Here is a 22,092-nt window from a genome sequence, read left to right on the forward strand (position 1 = left end):
CATGCGAACAGGCAAAAGATTTGTGCGAACATGCGAACCCTATTAAAGTCTATGGGACAGGAACATGAAAAATCAAAAGTGCTCATTTTAAAGGCTTATATGCAAGTTATTGCCATAAAAAGTGTATAGGGACCAGGTACTGCCCCAGGGGACATTTATCAATGTAAAAAAACTTTTTAGAACTACCGTTTTTTAGGAGCAGTGATTTTAATAATGCTTAAAGAGGAAGTAAACCCTCTCTTTAAAAAAAAATGAAAAAAATGATTATGAATTACTTACCTGAGATTGAAGCCCCCGAAGCGACCCTTGTTCACCTCCTCCATCGCTGACATGTTGACTTGGCGTGTCACCGGGTATCGCTGCTCCGGTGCTGTGACTGGCCAGAGCAACGATGACGTCACTCCCGTGCATGCGCGCTGGTGCCACCACTAACGGCATGATCGCCGTTAGAAACGGCACGTTCAGTGCACCTGCGACGGATGTCTACGGCGCATGCGCCGTAGACATTGGTGCTGCTATTACTGCAAATATCTCCTAAACCTTTTAGGTTTGGGAGATATTTCTTGCACCAACAGGTAAGCCTTAGGCTTACCTGTAGGTTAAAGTGGTTGTAATGGGTTTTCAACCACTTTAAAGTGAAACAATAAAAATAAAATATTCCTTTAAATATCGTACCTGGGGGGTTCCCTTAGTCTGTAAAGTGGCACATCTGTGTGATGTGTTTTATGCCGCAGCAAAATGACATTTCCAAAGGAAAAAATGTAATTTAAAATTGCTTGCGGCTGTATTTTATTGCCAGCTCCCAGCAATATAGATAAAAGTAAGTGAAAAAATCGGCATGGGTTCCCTCCCCCCAGTCCATACGAGTCTGGTATGGGTTTTAAGGGAAACTCCACGCCAAAAATAAAAAAAAAACAGGCCCTGGGTATGAATGAATGGGTATGGGGTACATTGTACCCCTACCATACACCAATAAAAGGGTATCAAAAAGTAAACACCACAAAAGGCAGTTTTTGACAATTCCTTTATTAAAAAAGTAAAAAAAAAAAGTGTCCCGCGATGTCCATCCATAGTCAATCACGCCGCCCGATGGACCCAAAAAATAAAAAAAATAAAAACTAAAATAATTCTCCTCTATGCTAGGTCTCCCGACAACTGCTGTCTTTTCGCAGTCTTTTTTCTTTTTTAACCACCTCACATCCACGCTACATCCACAGCGCGGACCTGAATTCCCAGGAGGCCGTCATATGATGGCCTCCCCCGTGCACGCTCCCTGCGTGCGCCCTACAGGCCCGCGCCGAGCGCGCTGTGATCACCGAGTCACTGAGACTCGGGTGATCACCAATCTAAATAAGGGGCCGGTCCTGGCCCCTTACCATGTGATCAGCTGTCAGCCAATGACAGCTGATCACATGATGTAAACAAAAGGTCGGTAATCATTTTTTTTTTTCTACTCACGCTGACACCGGCTCAGATGTCAGGGACATCGGTCCCGAAGTGGAAGAGGCACATCTGCCTCATCAGTGCCACCTAATAGTGCCACCTAACAATGCCCACAGTGCCACCTAACAGTGCCCACAGTGCCACCTAGCAGTGCCCACAAGTGCCACCTATCAATGCCCACAAGTGCCACCTATCAATGCCCACCTGTAGTGCCAATCAGTGCCACCTAGCAGTGCTGCCCATCACTGCCACCCATCAGTGCCCATCACTGCCGCCTATCAGTGCCCAGCACTGCCGCCTCATCAGCGTACATCAATGAAGGAGAAAAATGACCTGGTTTAAATTTTTTATAACAAAATATAAAAAAATAATTTTTTATTTTTTTTTTAAATTCAGTTTTTTACTTTTTTTTAACAAAAAGTAAAAACTGCAGAGGTGATCAAATTCCACCAAAAGAAATCTCTATTTGTGGTGAAAAAATGATAAAAATTTCATTTGGGTACAGTGTTGTATGACCGCGCAAATGTCATTCAAAGTGCGTCAGCGCTGAAAGCTCAAAATTGGTCTGGATAGGAGGGGGGTTTAAGTGCCCAGTAAGCAAATGGTTAATAAAGGAATTGTCAAAAACTTGTCAACTTTTGTGGTTTTTACTTTTTGACACTTTTCTTGGTGAATGGGTAGGGGCACATGGGGGGATCTGGGGGCCCACCCGCAGACCCCCACAAACACCGGGCCATGGGGACAAGGTGCTTAAAGGGGACCCCAAAGCACCCTACCCATGTTGAGGGCAAGTGGCCTGATATGGTTCAGGAGGGGGGCGCTGCATTCCCCTTAAAATCTATGCCAGACCCAAAGAGCCGGGTATGGATTTTGGGGGTACTCCACACTGTTTTTTTTTTTTGCGGCCTGGTATTGACTGGGGGGGCCAATTTTTTTTCATAATTATGTCATAGGGTTTTCCTTAACCACTTCAATACACTGTATTATATACTGTATACTATATATATATATATATATATATATATATATATATATATATATATTAGACTGCCTGCACTGTATATATATACAGTGAGCACTGACAGGCTGACCCCCCCACCCCTTCAACCTCCGCAGCAATGGTGGCAGCACTCATACATCTATTTCCCAAAGTCACCCTCTGGCTATTAGGCTGAGCACATGCACTCAGCTTCTTTGGTTGACCATGGCGAGGCCTGTTCTGAGTGGAACCTGTCCTATTAAACCCTTGTATGGTCTTGACCACCATGTTGTTTCAGGGTCTTAGCAATCTCCTTTTAGCCTAGGCCAGCTTTATAGAGCAACAATTCTTTTTTTCATATCCTCAGAGAATTCTTTGCCATGAGGTGCCATGTTGAACTTCCAGTGACCATTATGAGAGAGTGAGAGCGATAACACCAAATTTAACACACCTGCTTCCCATTCACACCTGAGACCTTGTAACACTAATGAGTCAAATGACACCAGGGAGGGAAATTGACTAATTGGGGCCAATTTGGACATTTTCACTTAGGGGCGTACTCACTTTTGTTGCCAGCGGTTTAGACATTAATGGTGTGTTCAGTTATTTTGAGAGGACAGCAAATTTACACTGTTATACAAGCTGTACACTCACTACTTTACATTGTAGCAAAGTGTCATTTCTTCAGTGTTGTCACGTGAAAAAATATAATAAATAATATTTACAAAAATGTGAGGGGTTTTGAGATACTGTACATCTGAGCTCAGTCACTAAAATCTTCTATAATGATCAACACATTAATGTTATTTTAAAAGTCAATTTTCATTGTTTTAAATTGCGCCATCAGCGTCAAACCCTGGAGTTTTCAGGTGCCTGGTAGGTGCAGGCACAACATTAAATCCCACTGTAAACAGCCTGTCAAAATCTATAACAAGCTAAAAAAAAACAGGGGCTGGGTGCTACACCAAGTGTCCCAAACTCTACACTCAGGGCATACGTCCCCGTATGCCAGTGTCCACAACCTAATCTCTCTCTCTCTATGAACTTAATTAGCAGCACTTCCAATGTTTTCCTTATCATAACTAAGGCACATTGTCAATATACAAATAGAAAAAAGTTGGCACTTGCACCAGCCTCAGTGTAGATCCACCAAACTGATAAGTACCTAAAACATGGGGGGAACTTTAGAAGGAACACGTTAAAGCAAATGACTGTAATAAGTCCATGTAGTTCATAATATAGCACCTTGAAGGCAGCCCAGTGAAGATGAGAAGCAACTCTTGGGATGGCTGAGGAGCACAGAGGTTCCACTCTAAGTGCAGTATAGCAAGGAATTTTAATGCACAAACTGAGCATACATACTGACAAGAGTAGGATTAAAATAGGAATATCAGGCATGGGTTGGCTGAACATTCGGGAAGGGAGTACATCCGTTGGCTGTTGACTGGTGAAGCGGAGTAAGTTGGTGGTCGCCGATGCTTCCTGGACCTGGAACACACAGGGAGTCGGGGGATGACGACACATCAGGGTCTGCGGTGGACCAATAGGCGACGTGTTTACGGAGCATGCGTTCCTTCTTCAGGCATTGTCATTGTCAATATAGCTGCTGGGATCCCACTGTTTAATATTGGTGGGAGCTGGCGCATCCAAAAGCCCCATATTGATCTTTATAAGCCAGCTGACCTAAGTTCAAAGGCCAGGCAGTGCACAGCAAACATATAGGATTCTCCTTGAGGCCACGGTAGCGCTGAACTTGAAACTCATTTAGTGAAACTCAAGTAGTGACGTTTAGATCGTAGATATTTTCCTTAAGCTGGGTACACACTATAGAACTTTTGTTGTTGGATTCCCTTTAGATTTACCTTCACCTATGTAGTGCAAGGGCTGTCAGATTGCATACAAATTAAAAGTGTTTAGGTTTGACCTTATATTATATGGTTTTGGTAAATCTAAACGAAAAAATCTAAAGAAAATTGTATAGGGTGTATCCAGCTTTAATTGTGTTTTCAAAGGATTGTTTCATATTGTTTGTGTTCTTGTATGTCAATCCATGTAAAGCAAGTTGCAAACAGCTGATGCTTGCTAATCAAGCCTGTCCTGGAAAGTGAACATTTTTATCTACATGTGTTATTACAAGTAAACAACATACTCTGGGGAGCATGCAGCTGTGATACAAGTGCTATACAACTGGAAACCATACTTTCATCAACTTCTGTTCCAACTGGTATGTTCTTCACAAGAACAGAAGCAGCAGATGTTTTTCTTGCAACCCAAGGGATGCAACCTCGTTTTAAAAGGTTACAATTAAAATTATGAAATACAGTACTTTGGTGGTCCTCTGTTATCTAGACGTTGCACCTTTACCTGTGTTGTGGATAAATACATATATACAGTAAATACATTAAAACGCTCTGCAAATGTAGTTGGCCCCACAGTATTAGCATATTTCTGCATATAATAAAATATAAATATCTAAACAGATATTAAAGAATCAATAATCTAGATGAAGTACTTATTTTAACACTGCGACCTTATATCTCATATTTCAAAATATTCAATGGCCCAGACAATGCCTTTGATAGAGCATCTATAATATTTATTTCCTCATCTTAATAGTAGTCTTGTTTATCTTGTGTTAAACAGGACTTGTATTGTCATATTGTGCCCACCCCCACATTCCCACACTCCTTTCAATCACAACACTCAGAAAAAAAAAAAAATACATAATGCATTATTCTTTGCCAGCTTCTGTCTAACAGATGGAGCTGACCATTCAGAAGCTGGCATCAGGCAATTTGTATTATTTCTAAGAAGGATGTATTTAAGGGCTTGTTCACACCTGCGTTTTTCTGCACCTGTCACTTGCTATCTATGTGATCTACTCACACAACAATGCAGGTGTCATGTGCTTTTTTTTTCTGTGCAGAAGAATGCAACTTGGTTAGTGCAGCAAGTAGGAGAATCCATTCCTCAATATGCAATGGAATTGCAAGTAATGACAGCAATGAAGCAACCACAATTTAAAGCACCATTAACCATTAGTACTGGCCATAATGTGTCTGGAGTAGAGATGTACAGGCTCTTATGCACCCAGGGCCATCGTGGATGGTATATCGATAGACCTGCCAGCAAACAGAAAGTTCCATGGAAGGTGGCTATCAGGAAATGGACAGGAGAGATTGTTAGCTCCATCCTGGGGATGTTAAAATTTGAGTCATTGCCAGAGAGACTGAACTAACCTGGAATCAAGCAGTCTGGTAAGTAAAGTGGAATGACTGTCCATTCAAGAACAGAATATGCAGTGGTCACCTGTTCTGTTGTGCATGGATGCTTTGCCTGACAAGAGATCAAGTGTCTTATAAATACTGGCTTGCAAGTCAATAATCTGCCAGAACCATTGTGCCGGTGATACCATACTAAGATGATGAGCCTGAACATGCCATGGTTCTCATCGGCCTCCCCACCGGGCTCTATAGTAACAATAGCAGCCCATCTGGCGAAGTTTGAATTCTCCTTGCATTATCAGGGCAACCAGGCTAAAAACGCTGTGTCACTAGCTAGACCTCACTCAGATGTGGATGAAGAAACAGAAAATATAAGAACATTCAGTAAAGTCCATTCATTCCTAAATCGAATGTTAAAAGCAAACAAAAATGTTGAACTACTTTTGAATGACGTTTATTAAGCTCTCAAATTTACTGCAAATTTTTGGATAAATCTTTGTTCAAAAATCTATTAGTGTATACACTCAGCTTAAGTAAGATGTGCTCAATGTAAAATTTAGTGCTGTGCAATGTCCAAATAGTTTACCATAGAGATGGAGTTTGATGGAGGGTTTTTTCTCTAAGTATATTCTGACTATATTCATCTCTTCCACTTGCTATATAATCTAAAGAAATATCAATGGAAATAATGTAATCATCTTAAGGACAAAGAGACAGTGGTAATTTCCCTGGAATTGCTTCTATCTAAGTTTCTAAATCCTGAAGAGTTTATATCAGATTTATGATTACATACCAAACTGAAATCATAGCACTATACTGTCTATGTGGACAGATTCATGCAATTGAAGTAACCAAGCATGACTCTTGTTAAAACAGCTTCAAGTAGACATAAGGTTGACTGCACATTTTGAAGAACATTATTTGATCACAAGTATTGCATATGCACCGCCTCCTGAGACATGCTTTTCATCATTCAGGGCTAGACTAAAATCCTAGCTGGCTTCATCATTAACATGGCAGAGAACCTGTGGTTCAGTCTGGACTTTAAAGGTACAGTACAAACAGCTGTCAGTTGACCCTTATTGGCCTGGACATACATTATTTAAAAAAAAAATACATTGTAGATCTATCTGAATGACATTTCCTTTGTGAAAGCACTATACATCATAAGCAGCTGACATTTTTATTAATAAAATACTGTTTTTACAACTTTTTCATCCCTGTAGCATCTCAGTACTGCTAATCTGCTGAATACACTTTGCACCACTTCCTGTCTACATGCAAGTGCTCCAGCAATGGCCGCATGACATTTCTCAGGGCATTTCTGATGGCGATAACATTTAACCATACCTGCATAATATGAGTTTAAATGGCCTGGCCTAAAATGGTGACAATGCAAAAAAATAAAACAATTGGGAGACAGAGAGATGTCACACTATAACAAGAAGAACCTAAACAAGGGCCCGCATTTCTGGATCCCAAGATGTCATATTAATGAAAGCTGTAGATTTAAATTTATTGAAAAATGACTTTTGGAACCATGACAACAACATTTAAGCAATTTAGCTAACATAGACATTCATGTAATTTTCTTCCATTTTTCTCAGTCTGTTCTGTCCAACTAATAGAAAGACCTCAACTGCAGAATCTTTGTAGGAATACCACTACTGATATTTCATGTAAGTTTTTTTTTTTTTCAATTGTACTTGCAAAAATGAACACATTTATTGAACAGTCAAAGATAGATAAATGTATAAATGCATGTGTTTCTATAATTAGTTACAGTGTTTTGGAAATTTTTAATTAAAAACCAGGGTCAATTAAAGGTGTATAGTTTAGCAAATAGTCAGCATTTCAAGATTTGTTGCTTTATAGTAAAGGGAGGTGACCCATGAATATTATAATTTATAAAATATTAAACTAAAGGGTTCATTTAATTTTCCTGCTCCTTAGCAGAATATGCTTAGCTTACCTTAGTCCTGTGCTGCTTTCAAAGCATGTCCAGTGTATGTTAAAAATTACTTGTGAGAACATACAAATGACAATGTTATACCACCAAACCTTGAGAGAAAGGAAAAAATACACACCCCTGCCACTCCCTTACGGGGACCGTGAGTAATTAAAAAGTAAAAAAAAATGAATGATAAACCTTTTTACACTGCTTCTTTTTCTTTATACTGGGTAGTTAAAACTACAAATGCAAAAATATTATGGTCGGATGAAATGCTTAGTATAGTATAACACTTTTGTAATTTAAATAGTTTGTTTTTTATAGAGGCCTATACATCAGACCAACTGATGAGCAAGAAGTTAGAGGGAATTGATTCCAAAGGAGGGAGCAGTCTCTCCAAATGAGGTTCAGTTGAGAACTTTGCTATGGACTCTTTCTCCAAACTTATATGATAGACCTTGAGTGAACATGTTATAGATATAGGGAGACAGATATGCGAGTGGAGTCACTTCACCCTGTATGTGGGGATACCTGTTGCCGTGCACGTGCTCATTAATGTCTGGGACCAGGCGGGGGCTGCAGGGATGTGAAAATCTAAAATTAAAGTGGAACGTCACTCTCTCAATCACCATTGATAATTTTTAATCCTCATGCTGCTAGCATTACTAAAAGATAGGAAAGTATGTCATACTTACATATTTTAAACTTTTTTTTTTTTGTTTACATTTCTTCAGTAACTTCCGGGTTACTTGCCTATGCAAACGATGTCATACATCTCAGGAGTCTTCAAGAGGGGAGGAGAGGAGGGGATGTTTTTTTCGGCTAAGCACACACTTCTGCATGCATGCTTGAGCTAAGCACAAATGGATTCCAGGAAGTAAATTATACATGAACCATTTGCCCTTACTCAACATGATTTCTCAACATAAAAAAAGCATAGAGACATGGGATGAGGGAGTTTTCTTTGAATATTAAAAATTAATCAAATAGTGTTCTTGGTTTGTGGCGCTCAGATGCTGTGAAGATCCGCTTTGAGGCAGTTCCACGACTTAGAGATGAGCCATTTCACTGTATGCCAGTGGTGGCTGGTGGGTTATTCTTTCGGGGGGTGGAAACCAAACAACACCCCCCCAGCAGCGCAGCACTGACAGCACCCCACCCCTCTCCCCCGGCTGGGCGACGTGGCACTGACAGCACCCATAACCCTTACCCGCTCATGTGGCGGGGCTGTGGTGTCCTCTCCTCCTCTTCTGGAGTGTGGGCAGCGGCGGCTCCAGTGGCCGCTCCTCAAGCTTGTGTCTTGTGTCAAGTTTGTTTCTCCTCTTCCGCCAAAGTGCTAGGCATCCAATAGGATCGACTTACGCTTTGGCCAATGCTCTGCACTCCGAGACCACCCTTTTTTGAAGCCAATTAGAGCCTCTGGCTCTAATCAGGTGCTTCAAAAAAACACCCACCCCACACTAGAATATATGGTTCAGGGCACTGATATGTAGATCAGGGGGCTGGACGCATGGATAGGGGAGGCGGCGCCCTTGAGCCCTCTATGGATGGGCCGCCACTGCTGTATGCAGTAATAAAAGTACTCCTCAGTGTTCCTCAGAAAAATGCTGTCCCGTGTCACTAAACACTGCTGTCTGATGTATATTGCATTTAGGAGGGACACCGCAGGGACACTGGACAGACCTGTGCACATAGTGTGGGCCTTATGGGTGCACTTATTAACTACTGTTCTTCCGCACCATGCGCCCAGATTAAGACCCTGACCGCTGGGGAGGGAGCCAAAACACAGACCTATCACTACTGGAGGACCCTTCACCAGTGCCAGGCACCACAATTTATGTCCAGCTGCAATGGGTAACCTTGCATTAGCACTTGGTTACCCATACCAACTGTATTACTCCTCCTGCTTGTCTTGCCGAGTAGACCTTTTGTAGTGGCTTTGCTTCATACCCCACTTGTGGTTTACTGACCCTAATTCTTTCATAAGCCAGGAACCATCATGCACCTCTTTAAGAACTTTCAGATCAGGCTTAGGACATTTATTGCAACTTTTACTTAAAAGTCTAAGCAATGCAGTTCAACATGAATAATTACACATACCTTAACATGTCCCTAATGATCTGTACTTGGCTGCCCAGGAAACCTTCAAAAGGTAGTGGTCCATTATAGGCGTTCTCCAAGTCTTGGACAATCTCTGGGTTCCTGGTGCCTCCGAGAGACTGCAAGGTGCAGCAGTCCTATTCTGCAGCAATCACATCTTTTCACTAGCAGGAACATTCAAAGAGCCGTGAATACCTGCCTTTCCCTTTATTTATATCATAGGTGGGAAGGTTGGATCCAAAAAGCCTGAGAACAGCAGCACACAAAATAACTCTTTCCCTCCCAGTCTGGGCCAATCACACTGTATAAGCAAAATACAAACATTCTAAAGCAACAGAAACCTTATTAAAGTCAATTCCAAATACTTAATTAAAAGCAGATATCTCAGTTCACATTTAAACTTCTGTTTTGACGCAGTCCCTATTCTAATTTATGGGAGAGACCACATTAGTATTTAGTGTATGTACAGCAAATGAGAGATTAAAAGCAAACTTACTTGAAAGTTACCCGTTCCCTCTTTGAAGATACAGAGTCTTGCAAGGATTAGAGATAGGGTTTGCAGGTTCAAAATTCACATTTTCTGTCAATTTATTTCCAAATTCACTTGGACAAGTTTTTTTTTAGTCATAGCAACTGCATGACATTTGAACCATGGCCAGCAAATAAGAGAGATTTTGGATAAGCCAGCCTACGTACTGTTTTTTTTGTTTTGTTTTTTGCTGCAAGGCTGTTCTTAAAAAAATGTTCTTTTGATTTAGGGGTGGTATTTTAGGGGGGTTCTTTATTGTTCTTTATTTTATGTTGATATAACCTTTATTTTGGGTTCAATGGGTTTTTGTTTTGTTTTTTCATTTTTTGCTGCAAGGCTTTCCTTTAAAAAAGGGCTTTTGTTTTATTGTTTTTTCTTTTTTCTTTTATAGGGCCTTTCTTAAGTTTTGCGTGCTCAAAGTGCAACATTAACTTGTTAGTGACCATCTGTTCTTATAGCTGGGTTTTGTTCACAGCATGCTACATTATTTGAATAGACTAAATAGTAAAATAGTAAAATTAGGTATATGCTGGTTAGGTTCCAAAAACTCAAAAAAGGAGTGCATTGCCCTTGTACAAAATCTTCAGTAAAATTTTATTAGTAAATTCCTCTCATATTCAAAAATGTGCTTGTAAAAGTAGCATTGAAATCATGGTACCCATCCAAGTACAGAGTCCCTCAGTTCACTGGATGAAAATTACCAACCCTTGTCATTACCTCAGTTGTGCATAATGCTGACTTGTTTCAAAACAAGTCTTGCTAGTGAAAATGCATTAGCACTATGCACAAATGTTGCAGTGCAAGGGGTTGGTGAAAAGGTCCAATAGTTGGTCAATTACATCAGGTGAACTGTAATAATCTATACTTAGATGCAGGGGCGGCCGGTTCATAAGGGGTGCAGGGGCGATTAAAAGAACAATTTATTTTTCAAATAATGATAATATGACTAACATTTTTAACATCTTAAAGTAAAAAATGTTAGTCATATTATGATTTATGTAAAAAAAAATTGTTCCATGGGTGTGCAAGTGTACTGCGGGGCATTTGACTAATAGAAGTCTGTTAGGTTCGTCAATGTTAAAACAAGCACGTGAGGCTCTAATTTGCTTGTTTAAAGAGGAAGTAAACTCTCTCCTTATGAAGCTATTTTTTAAATAAGCTAGTATGGCAATGTGGTCTAACACATTCCATGTTAATAATAACCCCCAATTGTGTGTCTTTTAGTGTTTTGCAGCTGTTTTAAAAATTCTCCTTCCTGGGAAAAGGCAGCACCATTTTAACTGTTGTCTTCCGAGTCATCTAGCAATTTACTTCTGCCCTTCCTGCTACTATGATCTGTAATCTCGCGCATGCACATTGGGGTTCTTAGCCAAGCCTCACTCTAGTTTTGGGATCGCCATGACAACCATATCCCACTGCAGTGTGCCGTTATTTTGATAGAACGCTCCGTGATATCCCAATGTTTAACCCCCTGTGACGTGTAAGGTCACATGGTGTGTATCAGGAAATGTTGAATGAGACCAATATCGCGGGATCTCAGCCAGCGCTTTGCCGCAAGCGGATATGAAGGTCACGGCACACATCATTATGGACTGACAGCACGGAGAGCGTGCTGTGAATCAAGTTAAATATGAACATGCGCCGGTGATGTCAGCAGAAACATCAAGACCGATTACAAGCAAACGGAGCCAGTACAATGACATTTACATACAGAGATTTTAACAGTTTGTAGCGAGGATCTGCTATTATTGTTAAAAGAAAAAAAAAACGAAAATTGTCACTGCCAGCCCCCCCTATATTAGAGGCTGCCATAGCACACTATGTAAGTCATTTTAAAAAACAAGTGTTGTAAATACCGATTTTGAGCTGTCTTCAGGCCGGTCATGTGACTCGCGGCCGCTTTCCGATGGATACTGCGGGAGGAGACGAGCGGCCACGTCATCTCCCTGGCTCACGTCAGAGGGAGATCACGGTTTCTCTGGCAGAAGCCATCCATCTGAGCTATTAAATGGTCGCGAGTCACATAACCGGCCTCAGAACAGCTTAAAATCTGTATTTACATCACTGTTTTTTTTAAATAACTTGCATAGTGTGCTATGCCAGCCTCAAATAGAGGTCCTCCATAAACGTATAAAAATGGGTTAACCTCCCTGGCGGTATGATTATTTCAGATTTTTGGTGCTGAAAGCGGTACAATTATTTTGCACTGAAATTTGGTAGGCCTGTAATTCTTAGAAATAACTCACTTAAATCTGTCCAAACAAGAGTCTAGTAGACATCCCGGGTATGATAAAGTTTGAAAAACAAAATAAAAAATTGTAATATAATAAATAACTATAAATAATTATAACAGATAATAATAATAAAAACTATTCAATAATGTAATCAAATCAAAAACACTGAAATTTGCTCAGTTGCAGAATTGTCACTTTTAGCGTTTGATGATGAATTTCCCCACAATTCACTATCTCTCAATTCTGCAAGTGATTCTAATTTATTATCACTGTTTTCTAGCTGGTCTAAAAGCACTTTTGATGTAAACGGACATTTTTTGGTTGCTATGGACAATCTCCAGTTTCCTGCAGAAAGAATAGTATTTATAATATAAAACTGCATGCAGGACACTGGACAAACCACTAGGGACAAAGAGGATGTGTAATTATTTGATACAGTACTGTAATCTGTAAGATTACAGTATACTGCATCTACACTGTGTTTTTTACTTTTTGAATTTTGCGCCAAACTCTGTCCCCGTGCGTCGCAACGATCGCAGGTAACGGAGCTCGGCACTGTGAATCGAGCGGGACACGGCAGCTCGCAGATCACAGCGGGGAAACATCACAGGATCCAGGAGACAAGGTAAGTAACCTCTGCATGGATCCTGCGATGCGATCCCGAGTCTGGCTCTGGGTTACCGCTTTTGGTACTGAAAATCCACCCCAAGCCAGACTCAGGAATACCGCCAGGGAGGGTAACAAACACTTTAATTCTTAATGAGGGTTTGAATAACCCTCATCCTTACCAAGAATCAAACAGCAGGAACCATCCAAGATTCAAACTGTCAATGGGCAGGCTGAATGTACCAAGTTGATCGAACGATCAACTTGGGTACAACCAGTCTACCGGATTCTCTTGCGATTATTGCTAGTGCCTGCTATAGCCGCTAGCGATAATTGCTGTCTTCTGAAGACAGACAAGATGGATAATGGCCCCACTGTCTGTGTTGATGGGGAATCAAGCAGATTTCTTTCCTGCAACCTGTGGTTGCAGAAAAGAAATTTGCTTTGTGTATGACCAGCTTAACTCAAGACAGCTACAGACCTGTGCATGTATATGCACCCACACACAACACATACACACACAGGTACACATTTTCCTCTCTATCTAACACATAAATATAATACTTTGCATGGTGTAGGAGCAAGGAGAAAAATATTTACAATGAACAGATTGTGGCTGCATTGCATGACACTGTACCACAAGACATATTGTGTGAAAGAAATACTAATGCAGTGTTAATGAAGTCGTTACACATATATCTAAAAATATTTCAAAACAAAAGAAGAGGCGGCGCATGCACTAAGCTCTGCAAGATGACCTCTTAAGCCGAGCGCTCCGTCCTGGACTGGCATCTGTGATTTTCTGCCATCACGGTGCCCACCAACCCCCCCGCACACAACCGCTACATGCCTGGAAGAGAAGATCATAGTACCCACTCTCCGGCTAGCGGGAGAGCAGAGACAGGCCGAGAAATCCAAGATGGCTTCCCTCACAAGGTGCGCCGCTGGATGACCAGATGGAGGATCTGGGGGATGTCACAGGGCTGACAGGGCTGCCTGGTACTCAGGACTCCCTCGTGAGTACCCCTCATTGTGGTGGAGACTCCCCTGCTTCAACAGAGTCCCTGATAGATAGCACTATAGCAGATCTAGTGTTTTCACAGCCATAGCCTCATAACCCAGCCCCCCCCCACCATACTGGTTGCTAGTGTCCTAGATCCTGACTGTGTTATATCTCTTTTTATTAAATTTTCAGAAATGCTGGACGCAGGACTGACCAGAGTTGCAGCCCCCGTGACAAATCATATTAAACTGATCTTGTGGCTCTGGGCTCCCGCATAGAGCATGTGGAACATAAATTGGAAACTATGGTGACACAAACAAATTAAAATACTGCCTGTATCCAGTCTCTGCAGGATCAACTTGAAGCTGCTTTGGCCAAAATTGATGACCTGGAGAAGCGGATCTTCTGCCTAGCCTCCTTGAACGCCAGTTGGAGGTGCATAGGGCCAACCTCCACGCTCAGGTGGCTTGACTCGGTCATAATTGTAAAGCCGCACTATTACAACGTGCAGGAAGCTGTGATGAAATGTTCCCGGGACTCTCCTTTCCTTGACTATCCAGGGTAATGAAATACAAATTTTTGCTAATCTCTCTCCCTAAACATCCAAAGGTGACAGGCTTTCAAGCCCCTACTGCTGGCACTTTCCAAGAAAGGAGTGAAATACCGTTGCTCTTTCCCATTTAGACTGTCCTTTACGCTGCAGAACCAACTGCAGTTTTACAGCTTTATAATGTTTTGCTATGTTTTACTGTTTTTCATAGTGGACCGGGAAATCATTGTTGGGCCCTGGTGGTTCCCTAGGCATCTAGGGCCTGTGGTCTAAGTCTAATGTGGCCTCTGTATTTTTCTGGCCGCAGGGTTCCTGGCCTGTTTCTCTCCCTGGCATATTATTTGCATAGTAATCTTAGCTACATTTATTAGAGTTTTATTTGCTTATTTTGATGGCGGTAAGGCCAGCTTGGGGAGGCATGTGTCTCCACCTGACCCAATGGCTTCCAATCCTGCTAGTTGGCTCAGGTTTTGGTCCACTTTTTTGTTGGACACAAAAATCTTGTCTGCGGGCAGTGGTTGTGGGCTGGTCCCTGCTCACTAATCGCTTAGTACTCTTTTGTTTTCTTATGTTTTTCTCTTTTTCCTGCTTTTTTCACCCTTTCCTTGTGATCTTAGGTCCGGCCTAGTGTCGGCTCTTCTAACCCTTGCCAGAGATTTCAGAGTCTGGATTGGAGTGTCGGATGAAAAGCCTTGTCCTGCTCGTGGTGTGGTAAGTAGTAGTTTATTGGCTGGCCTCTCCGCTGATCTGTAGTCATGGCCCCTGTTAATTCAACGGTTTTATGGGTTTCATAACACTCAGGGACTGAATTCCCCTGTGAAATACCGCAAGGTTTTACAGTACTATTATTCACAGAAGTCTAATGTGGTTTTTCTCCAGAAAAAGCATTTTCCTCATATTTATAACCTTTCCTTTGTCCATAACAAATTTCCCCAATTTTTTTTGGCGAATACTCTAGATAAGACCAGGGGTTTTGCTATCCTTTTCTCAAAGCGTATCGCATTTACCTCCCTGCAGGGATTCCGGGATCCCGAAGGGCGATTTTTGTTCATAAAAGGTACTATTGATGGGCAACTTTACTCTTTTATCTCGTACTATGCCCCTAACCAGGGTCAGCTGTCTTTTTTCTCCTCCATGTTTGAGGGGCTTATCCCACACGTTGAGAGAGTGGTGCTTTTTTTGGAGGGGACTCCAATCTTGCTTTGGACATGGGTCTGGACAAATCTAGGCCATCCGCTTCTTAATTTAGGCAGCCCCAAAAGGTGAGTCTTCGTCTTGCCAAGCTTCTTCATTCTCTGGGGCTGGTTGACACATGGAGGGAAACCCACCCCACAGGTAGGGGTTATACCCATTACTCTGCCCCACATGAGACTTATCCTAGAACTGATTACATTTTTATTTCTAGCAGTTGATCTGAAACATAAGACACATATTAGGGAGATAGCTTGGTCTGATCATTCCATGGTCTGTCTGGTGCTCTCTCAATCTCCAGGTACACAGGGCCCTATTAGGTGGCGGCTGAATGAATCTCTACTTAGTGAACCAATTAGGTGCACTGAAATGAACTGCGCTTTGCGTGACTATTTTCAACAAAATGACACTATGTTGTGGTGGCTCATAATGCCACCATCCGGGGGAAAATGATTCAAATATCGACTCAGATCAAGAGCTGGACCTGGAGAGACCAGATGCTGATCTGCAGAGCTTTTGAAAGGCGCCCCCAACTTAAACCCAATCGCGAAACACTCGCCAAAATTGAGTCCACTAGGTTGGCACTGAATTTAGCTTTGACTACTAGAGCCGGGAAGAGTTTATGTTGGAGTGGTGCCCAATTTTACTTCCAGCAAGACAGGATTGGCCCTATGTTGGCAGCCAAATTGACCCCTAAGGTTTGATCTTATGCTTTGCCAAAGTTGCGTTCAGCCACTGGGGGAATCACTGAAAACCCACAAAAAATTATGGAAGAATTTTGGGTCTTCTATTCTCAGTCAGACCCTTCAGGGACCCCTAGGGCTGTGGATTCCTTTTTAAATGACCTCTCGTTGCCTAAGCTGTCTGCCACACATTGTGCTCAGGTGGAGGCCCCTATTTCGGAGGGTGTGGTTCTGGGGATGATCAAACAAATTAAAACAGGTTTTGTCGGATGGCTTTTCATCTGTCTACTACAAGAAGTTTGCTGATACTTTATCCCCAAACCCTTTTTCAATTTTTGAATTCCCTGCAGGAGGGGGGTTCCCTGGACTCGGCCTTAAATATGGCATATATTACAGGTATCCCCAAGCCAGGCAAGGATCCTGGGGAGGTTAGCAATTGTAGGCCTATTTCCTTAATTAATAATGAATTTTAGCTAACCGACTGGCCTCTTTCATTGCCTCCTATGTTAATAAGGACCAGGTGGTCTTCATTCCAGGGCGGCAGGGTCCTGACCAGATTCGTCAGGCTATTGATATCATTTCTCTGCTTCGGTCCGGATGGGATGGGGGTCTTCCTCAGGAGGGGTTTTTATTGTCCATAGATTTACAGAATGCCTTTGATATGGGCCTATATGTTTAAGGTGTTAGGTGTTTGGGGGTTCGGGCCCTGGTTTCTTCAAATACTCCATACCCTGTATTCTGCCCTGCAAGCTCAAGTGCATATGTAAGGCCAATTTACTTCTCCCATCTCTATAGCATGGGGTACATGACAAGGTTGCCCCTTGTCCCCTTTCATTTTTGCAATCGTCACCGAGACCCTGGCATTTGCCATCCAGACCGACCCAGACATACTGGGGGTGCTCATTGTTCGTGGATGATTTGTTGTTGTTCCTGACCTGCCCCATGACCTTGACCCCTAAGGTATTCAGATTGCTTCAGGAATTTGGTAGGGTGTCAGGGTTGGAAGTAAATATGACTAAGTCAGTGGCGTTGAATGTTTCAATCCCTGCGGATAAGGTCGGTTGGTCATTTGGAACCCTACTCATATCCCATATTTAGGGTTTCAATTGACGGCCAGTATAGACTCTTTATTTAAACATAATTATCCCTCCCTGTTTCATGAATTGGAAGAAGACCTCCAGCGGTGGTCCCTACATAATTTATCATGGTTAGTCCACCCAGTCAAAATGACACTACTACCAATAATTCTTTACTTTTTTAGGTCCTTGTCTATACCTGTTCCCCAATCAGTACTTACTCATTTTCAAGCAAAGGTAGTGCAATATATCTGGGGCAATAAAGGGCATCAGTTCTCAAGGAGAATTTTATTTTACCCTGAGATGCAGGGAGGGCTGGGGTTGCCCAACTTGTTTAAGTATTATCAGGTGGCTCACCTCACACAATTCTCCGTAGTTTACTCATGATATGCTAAACCGGACTAGGTTTATATGGACAAGATGGCGACCCCTGGCTACACGTTAGACTACCTTTTGTGGAGCGCTCCTAAATACCGACCTCTCATCCTGGCACCCACTCTCTCTCATTCAGTTGCATTGTGGGATAGGCTCCACTTGAACACTGACTTGGTTTCTTCTTTGAACCCCTTAGCTCATCTGTTCAATAACCCAGATTTCCCTCCAGGGCAGAACATAAAGACTTTTAAATGGTGGTTGGATAAGGGGCTATATAGGATTGGGCAGTTCATTACACACATTGGACCTTTTACGCTCCGTCATTGCACCGAGGTCCTTGAGATGCCTCCGTTGAAGCGTTTTTGTTTTTTTCAAATTCCTCACTTTTTACATTCCCTCTGACCAGCTAAGCCTGACCACTATCAGGTAACTCCATATGAAAAGTGGTGTACACAAGATGCAGATCAGCATGGTGGTATTTCCCTGGTCTATGGGCTGCTACTGGGTTCTCCCCCTAGACTCCCCCATATGGAGGACTGGGACACTGATTTGGGAGTGGGAGTGTTTCCTGTGGTCTTATAAGGATATTTTGACTGTCGCCTTGATAGAGGCAAATTTGAAGGTGCTCATCTGCTGGTACTTTGGTGGCAACTCGGTTGGCCAAAATTTACCCTTCTGTATTACCTTTGTGTTTCTGATGCCAGGGACAATGTGCCATATCTAGTAGGAATGCCCTAGAATCTGGAGTTATTGAAACGACATTTTCGCATTGACTCATAGAGTAACGGGGCAATCAGTTCCTCAGACTCCCCGTATAGAACTCCTGGGTTACCTAAATATCTACAATGTTTGATATTCTTTATCTAGCTAGGGGCTAAAATGACTCTTGCCAAATCCTGGAAACAGCCTATGGTATCCCTGTCACAGGCTAGGACAACAATCACCTGGATTATGCTAAATGAGAATATTGCTAGCATCTTGCGGGATACTGTTGAACAATTTGAACATACCTTGGAGCCATGGGCCGCATAAATGCATATCTCTCTAGTACATTAACTTAGCATATCTCTTTGATTTTAGGGACTATTCTACCCCCCTTGACCCTGACTAGGACCACTCTTCTATGCTCTGTGCTTTTTCTTTTACTATTCTTTACCTTTTTTCTCACATTCCTTCTATTGTTAGTTTGGTTACCCAACAGTTTTTATACTAGCACCCCACATTTAGCATGTTGATTTTGGGGTATTCTCCATTGGGTATGTCCTCATTTGCTAGCTGTATTGGGTGATGAGGTACTGGCCCCTATTTAGAGGGCTGATGTCTTTAGTTTTGGAATTGACATTTTGGTTTTCAATATCTCCTGTATTGTATATGTTTTCTCTACCTGTTCCGCTGAAGGTGGTTCTTTTGTACTGACTATTTGCAAAATTTTCAATAAACATTTTGAAAGTAAAAACAAAGAATGACCCATCACCAGCACTTTTTTTCTCAGAGTATAGGTGCAGGGACCCCCCCTCTTCCAGCGGAGGAGCATGCTGCATCATAGGTTGGGTGTGGCCGAATTGCACAGTGGGAGGGTCTTAACGGGGCATTGTTAAATAAAACCAGGAGTGCATAACATAATACACAGAGTGCAGGGTTCCGAAGTATGTAATACACAGAGTGCAGGGTTCAGGACTGAGTAATATCCAGAGTGCACGGTTCAGGACTGCATAATACACAGAGTACAGGGTTCAGGACTGCATAACACACACAATGTGCAGGGTTTAGGACTGTATTATTATTATTATACAGGATTTATATAGCGCCGACAGTTTATGCAGCGCTTTACAACATTAGGGCAGACAATACAAGTACAATACAATTCAATACAGGAGGAATCAGAGGGCCCTGCTCGTTAGAGCTTACAATCTAGGAGGGAGGGTCAAGTTATACAATAGGGTAATAGCTGTGGGGGATGAGCTAATGGAGAAAATAGTGCAGTTATTAGATGGAGGCAGGATAGGCTTCTCTAAAGAGGAAAGTTTTCAGGGATTGCCTAAAAGTGGATACATTTGGAGACAGTCTGACAGATTGGGGTAGGGAATTCCAGAGGATGGGCGAGCCTCGGGAGAAGTCCCGGAGGCAGATATGGGAGGAGGTGATGAGGGAGCTAGAGAGCAGGAGGTCTTGGGAGGAACGGAGATGGCGATTAGGTTGGTATTTTGAGACTAGGTTAGTGATGTAGCTGGGGGCAGAGTTGTGGATGGCTTTGTAACTTATTGTTAGTATTTTGAATTTAATTCGTTGGGTGAGTGGCAGCCAATGGAGGGATTGGCAGAGAGGGGTAGCAGACACTGAGCGGTTTGTAAGGTGGATAAGTCTGGCAGCAGCATTCATGATGGACTGCAGGGGGGATAGTCTGTTTAAAGGTAAGCTAGTGAGGAGTGAGTTGCAGTAGTCAAGGCGAGAGATAACGAGGGAGTGAATCAGGAGCTTTGTGGTTTCATTGGTTAGAAAGAGACATAGTTTAGAGATGTTGTGGAGGTTGAGGCGGCAAGCTTTGGAAAGTGATTGGATGTGGGGCTGAAAGGAGAGTTCAGAATCCAGGATAACACCTAGCACCCTGACATGTGGGGACGGGTGGATGGTTGTGCCATTGCTCTTGACAGAGAAGTCAAGGGAAGAGGCACGTGGGGGAGGAAATATTATAAGCTCAGCTTTGGACAAGTTGAGTTTGAGGAAGTGGTGTGACATCCATACAGATATGTCGGTTAGTAAGTTAGTGATGCGTGAAGAGACTGATGGAGTGAGTTGAGGGGTGGAGAGATAGATTTGCGTGTCATCAGCATAGAAATGATATTGAAAGCCGTGAGAGGCTATCAGCTGACCCAGGGAAGAGGTGTAGATTGAAAATAAAAGAGGTCCAAGAACAGAACCTTGGGGGACCCCGACAGAGAAGGGAAGAGGAGTGGAGGAAGTAGAATTGTAAGTGACACTGAAGGTGCGTTGGGATAGGTAGGATGAGAGCCACTGAAGAGCACAGTCATGGAGACCGAGGGAGTAAAGTTTTTTAAGGAGGAGGGGGTGGTCAACCGTGTCAAAGGCAGCTGAAAGATCCAGAAGTAGGAGTACAGAATAGTGTCCATTGGTTTTTGCAGTTAGTAGGTCATTTGTGAGTTTTAAAAGAGCAGTTTCTGTGGAGTGTTGAGGGCGGAATCCAGATTGAAGGGGATAAAGAAGGTTGTTTTTAATGAGGTGGTCACTCAGTTGGTTGTAAACCAGGCGTTCAAGGAGTTTAGAGGAAAAGGGGAGCAAGGAGATAGGGCGTAGGTTGTTAAGATTGGTAGGGTCCAAGGACGGCTTTTTGAGTATGGGGGTGACCAGTGCATGTTTTAGAGCGTCGGGGAAGATGCCAGAGATGAGGGAGAGATTGAAGATGTGGGTTAGAGAGTGTAGGATGGGGTCAGAGGGTGACCGTAGCATTTGAGAGGGAATAGGGTCCAGGGGACAGGTGGTTAGGTGGGCGATAGAAAGGAGTTTAGCAACTTTATCTGTAGTAGCAGATTTGAATAGGGGGAGTGTCAGTTGTACCTGTTGACATGGGGTCTTAGCTGGGGGAGATACCTGTAGAATGGAGATTTCATCACGGATTGTATCAATCTTGTTTTTGAAGTGATTAGCAATCTCCTGGGCAGTGAGTGAGTCAGTGGGTGGAGGACAAAGTAGAGAGTTGAAGGTAGAGAAGAGTTTACGGGGATTGGATGAGAAGGTGTTAATAAGAGTTGTAAAATAGGTTTGCTTGGCAGTGTGGAGGAAAGAATAGTATTTTTGGAGGGCAGATTTGTATTGATTGAAGTCTTTGAGAGACTTAGTCTTGTGCCACAGACGCTCAAGAGCATGACTACGTTTTTTGAGACTTTTGGTGTCATCTGTTTGCCAGGGTTGTAGGGGTCGAGGCCTGATTCTGCGTGTAGTGAGGGGAGCGAGCTTGTCCAGGGTGGTGGACAGAGATTTATTGTAGATGGACGTGGCTTGGTTGGGGCAGGACAGGGGAGAGATTTTGTCATAGAGGTGGTCAGTAGCAAAATAGAGGAGAGAGGAGTTGAAGTTGCGAAAGTTTCTACGGGTGATGGTTAGGCGATTGGAGGGAAAGGTGGTGGAAGACA

Source organism: Aquarana catesbeiana, linkage group LG01 (assembly GCF_042186555.1).
Source record: "Aquarana catesbeiana isolate 2022-GZ linkage group LG01, ASM4218655v1, whole genome shotgun sequence".
In the NCBI taxonomy this organism is placed as follows: domain Eukaryota; kingdom Metazoa; phylum Chordata; class Amphibia; order Anura; family Ranidae; genus Aquarana; species Aquarana catesbeiana.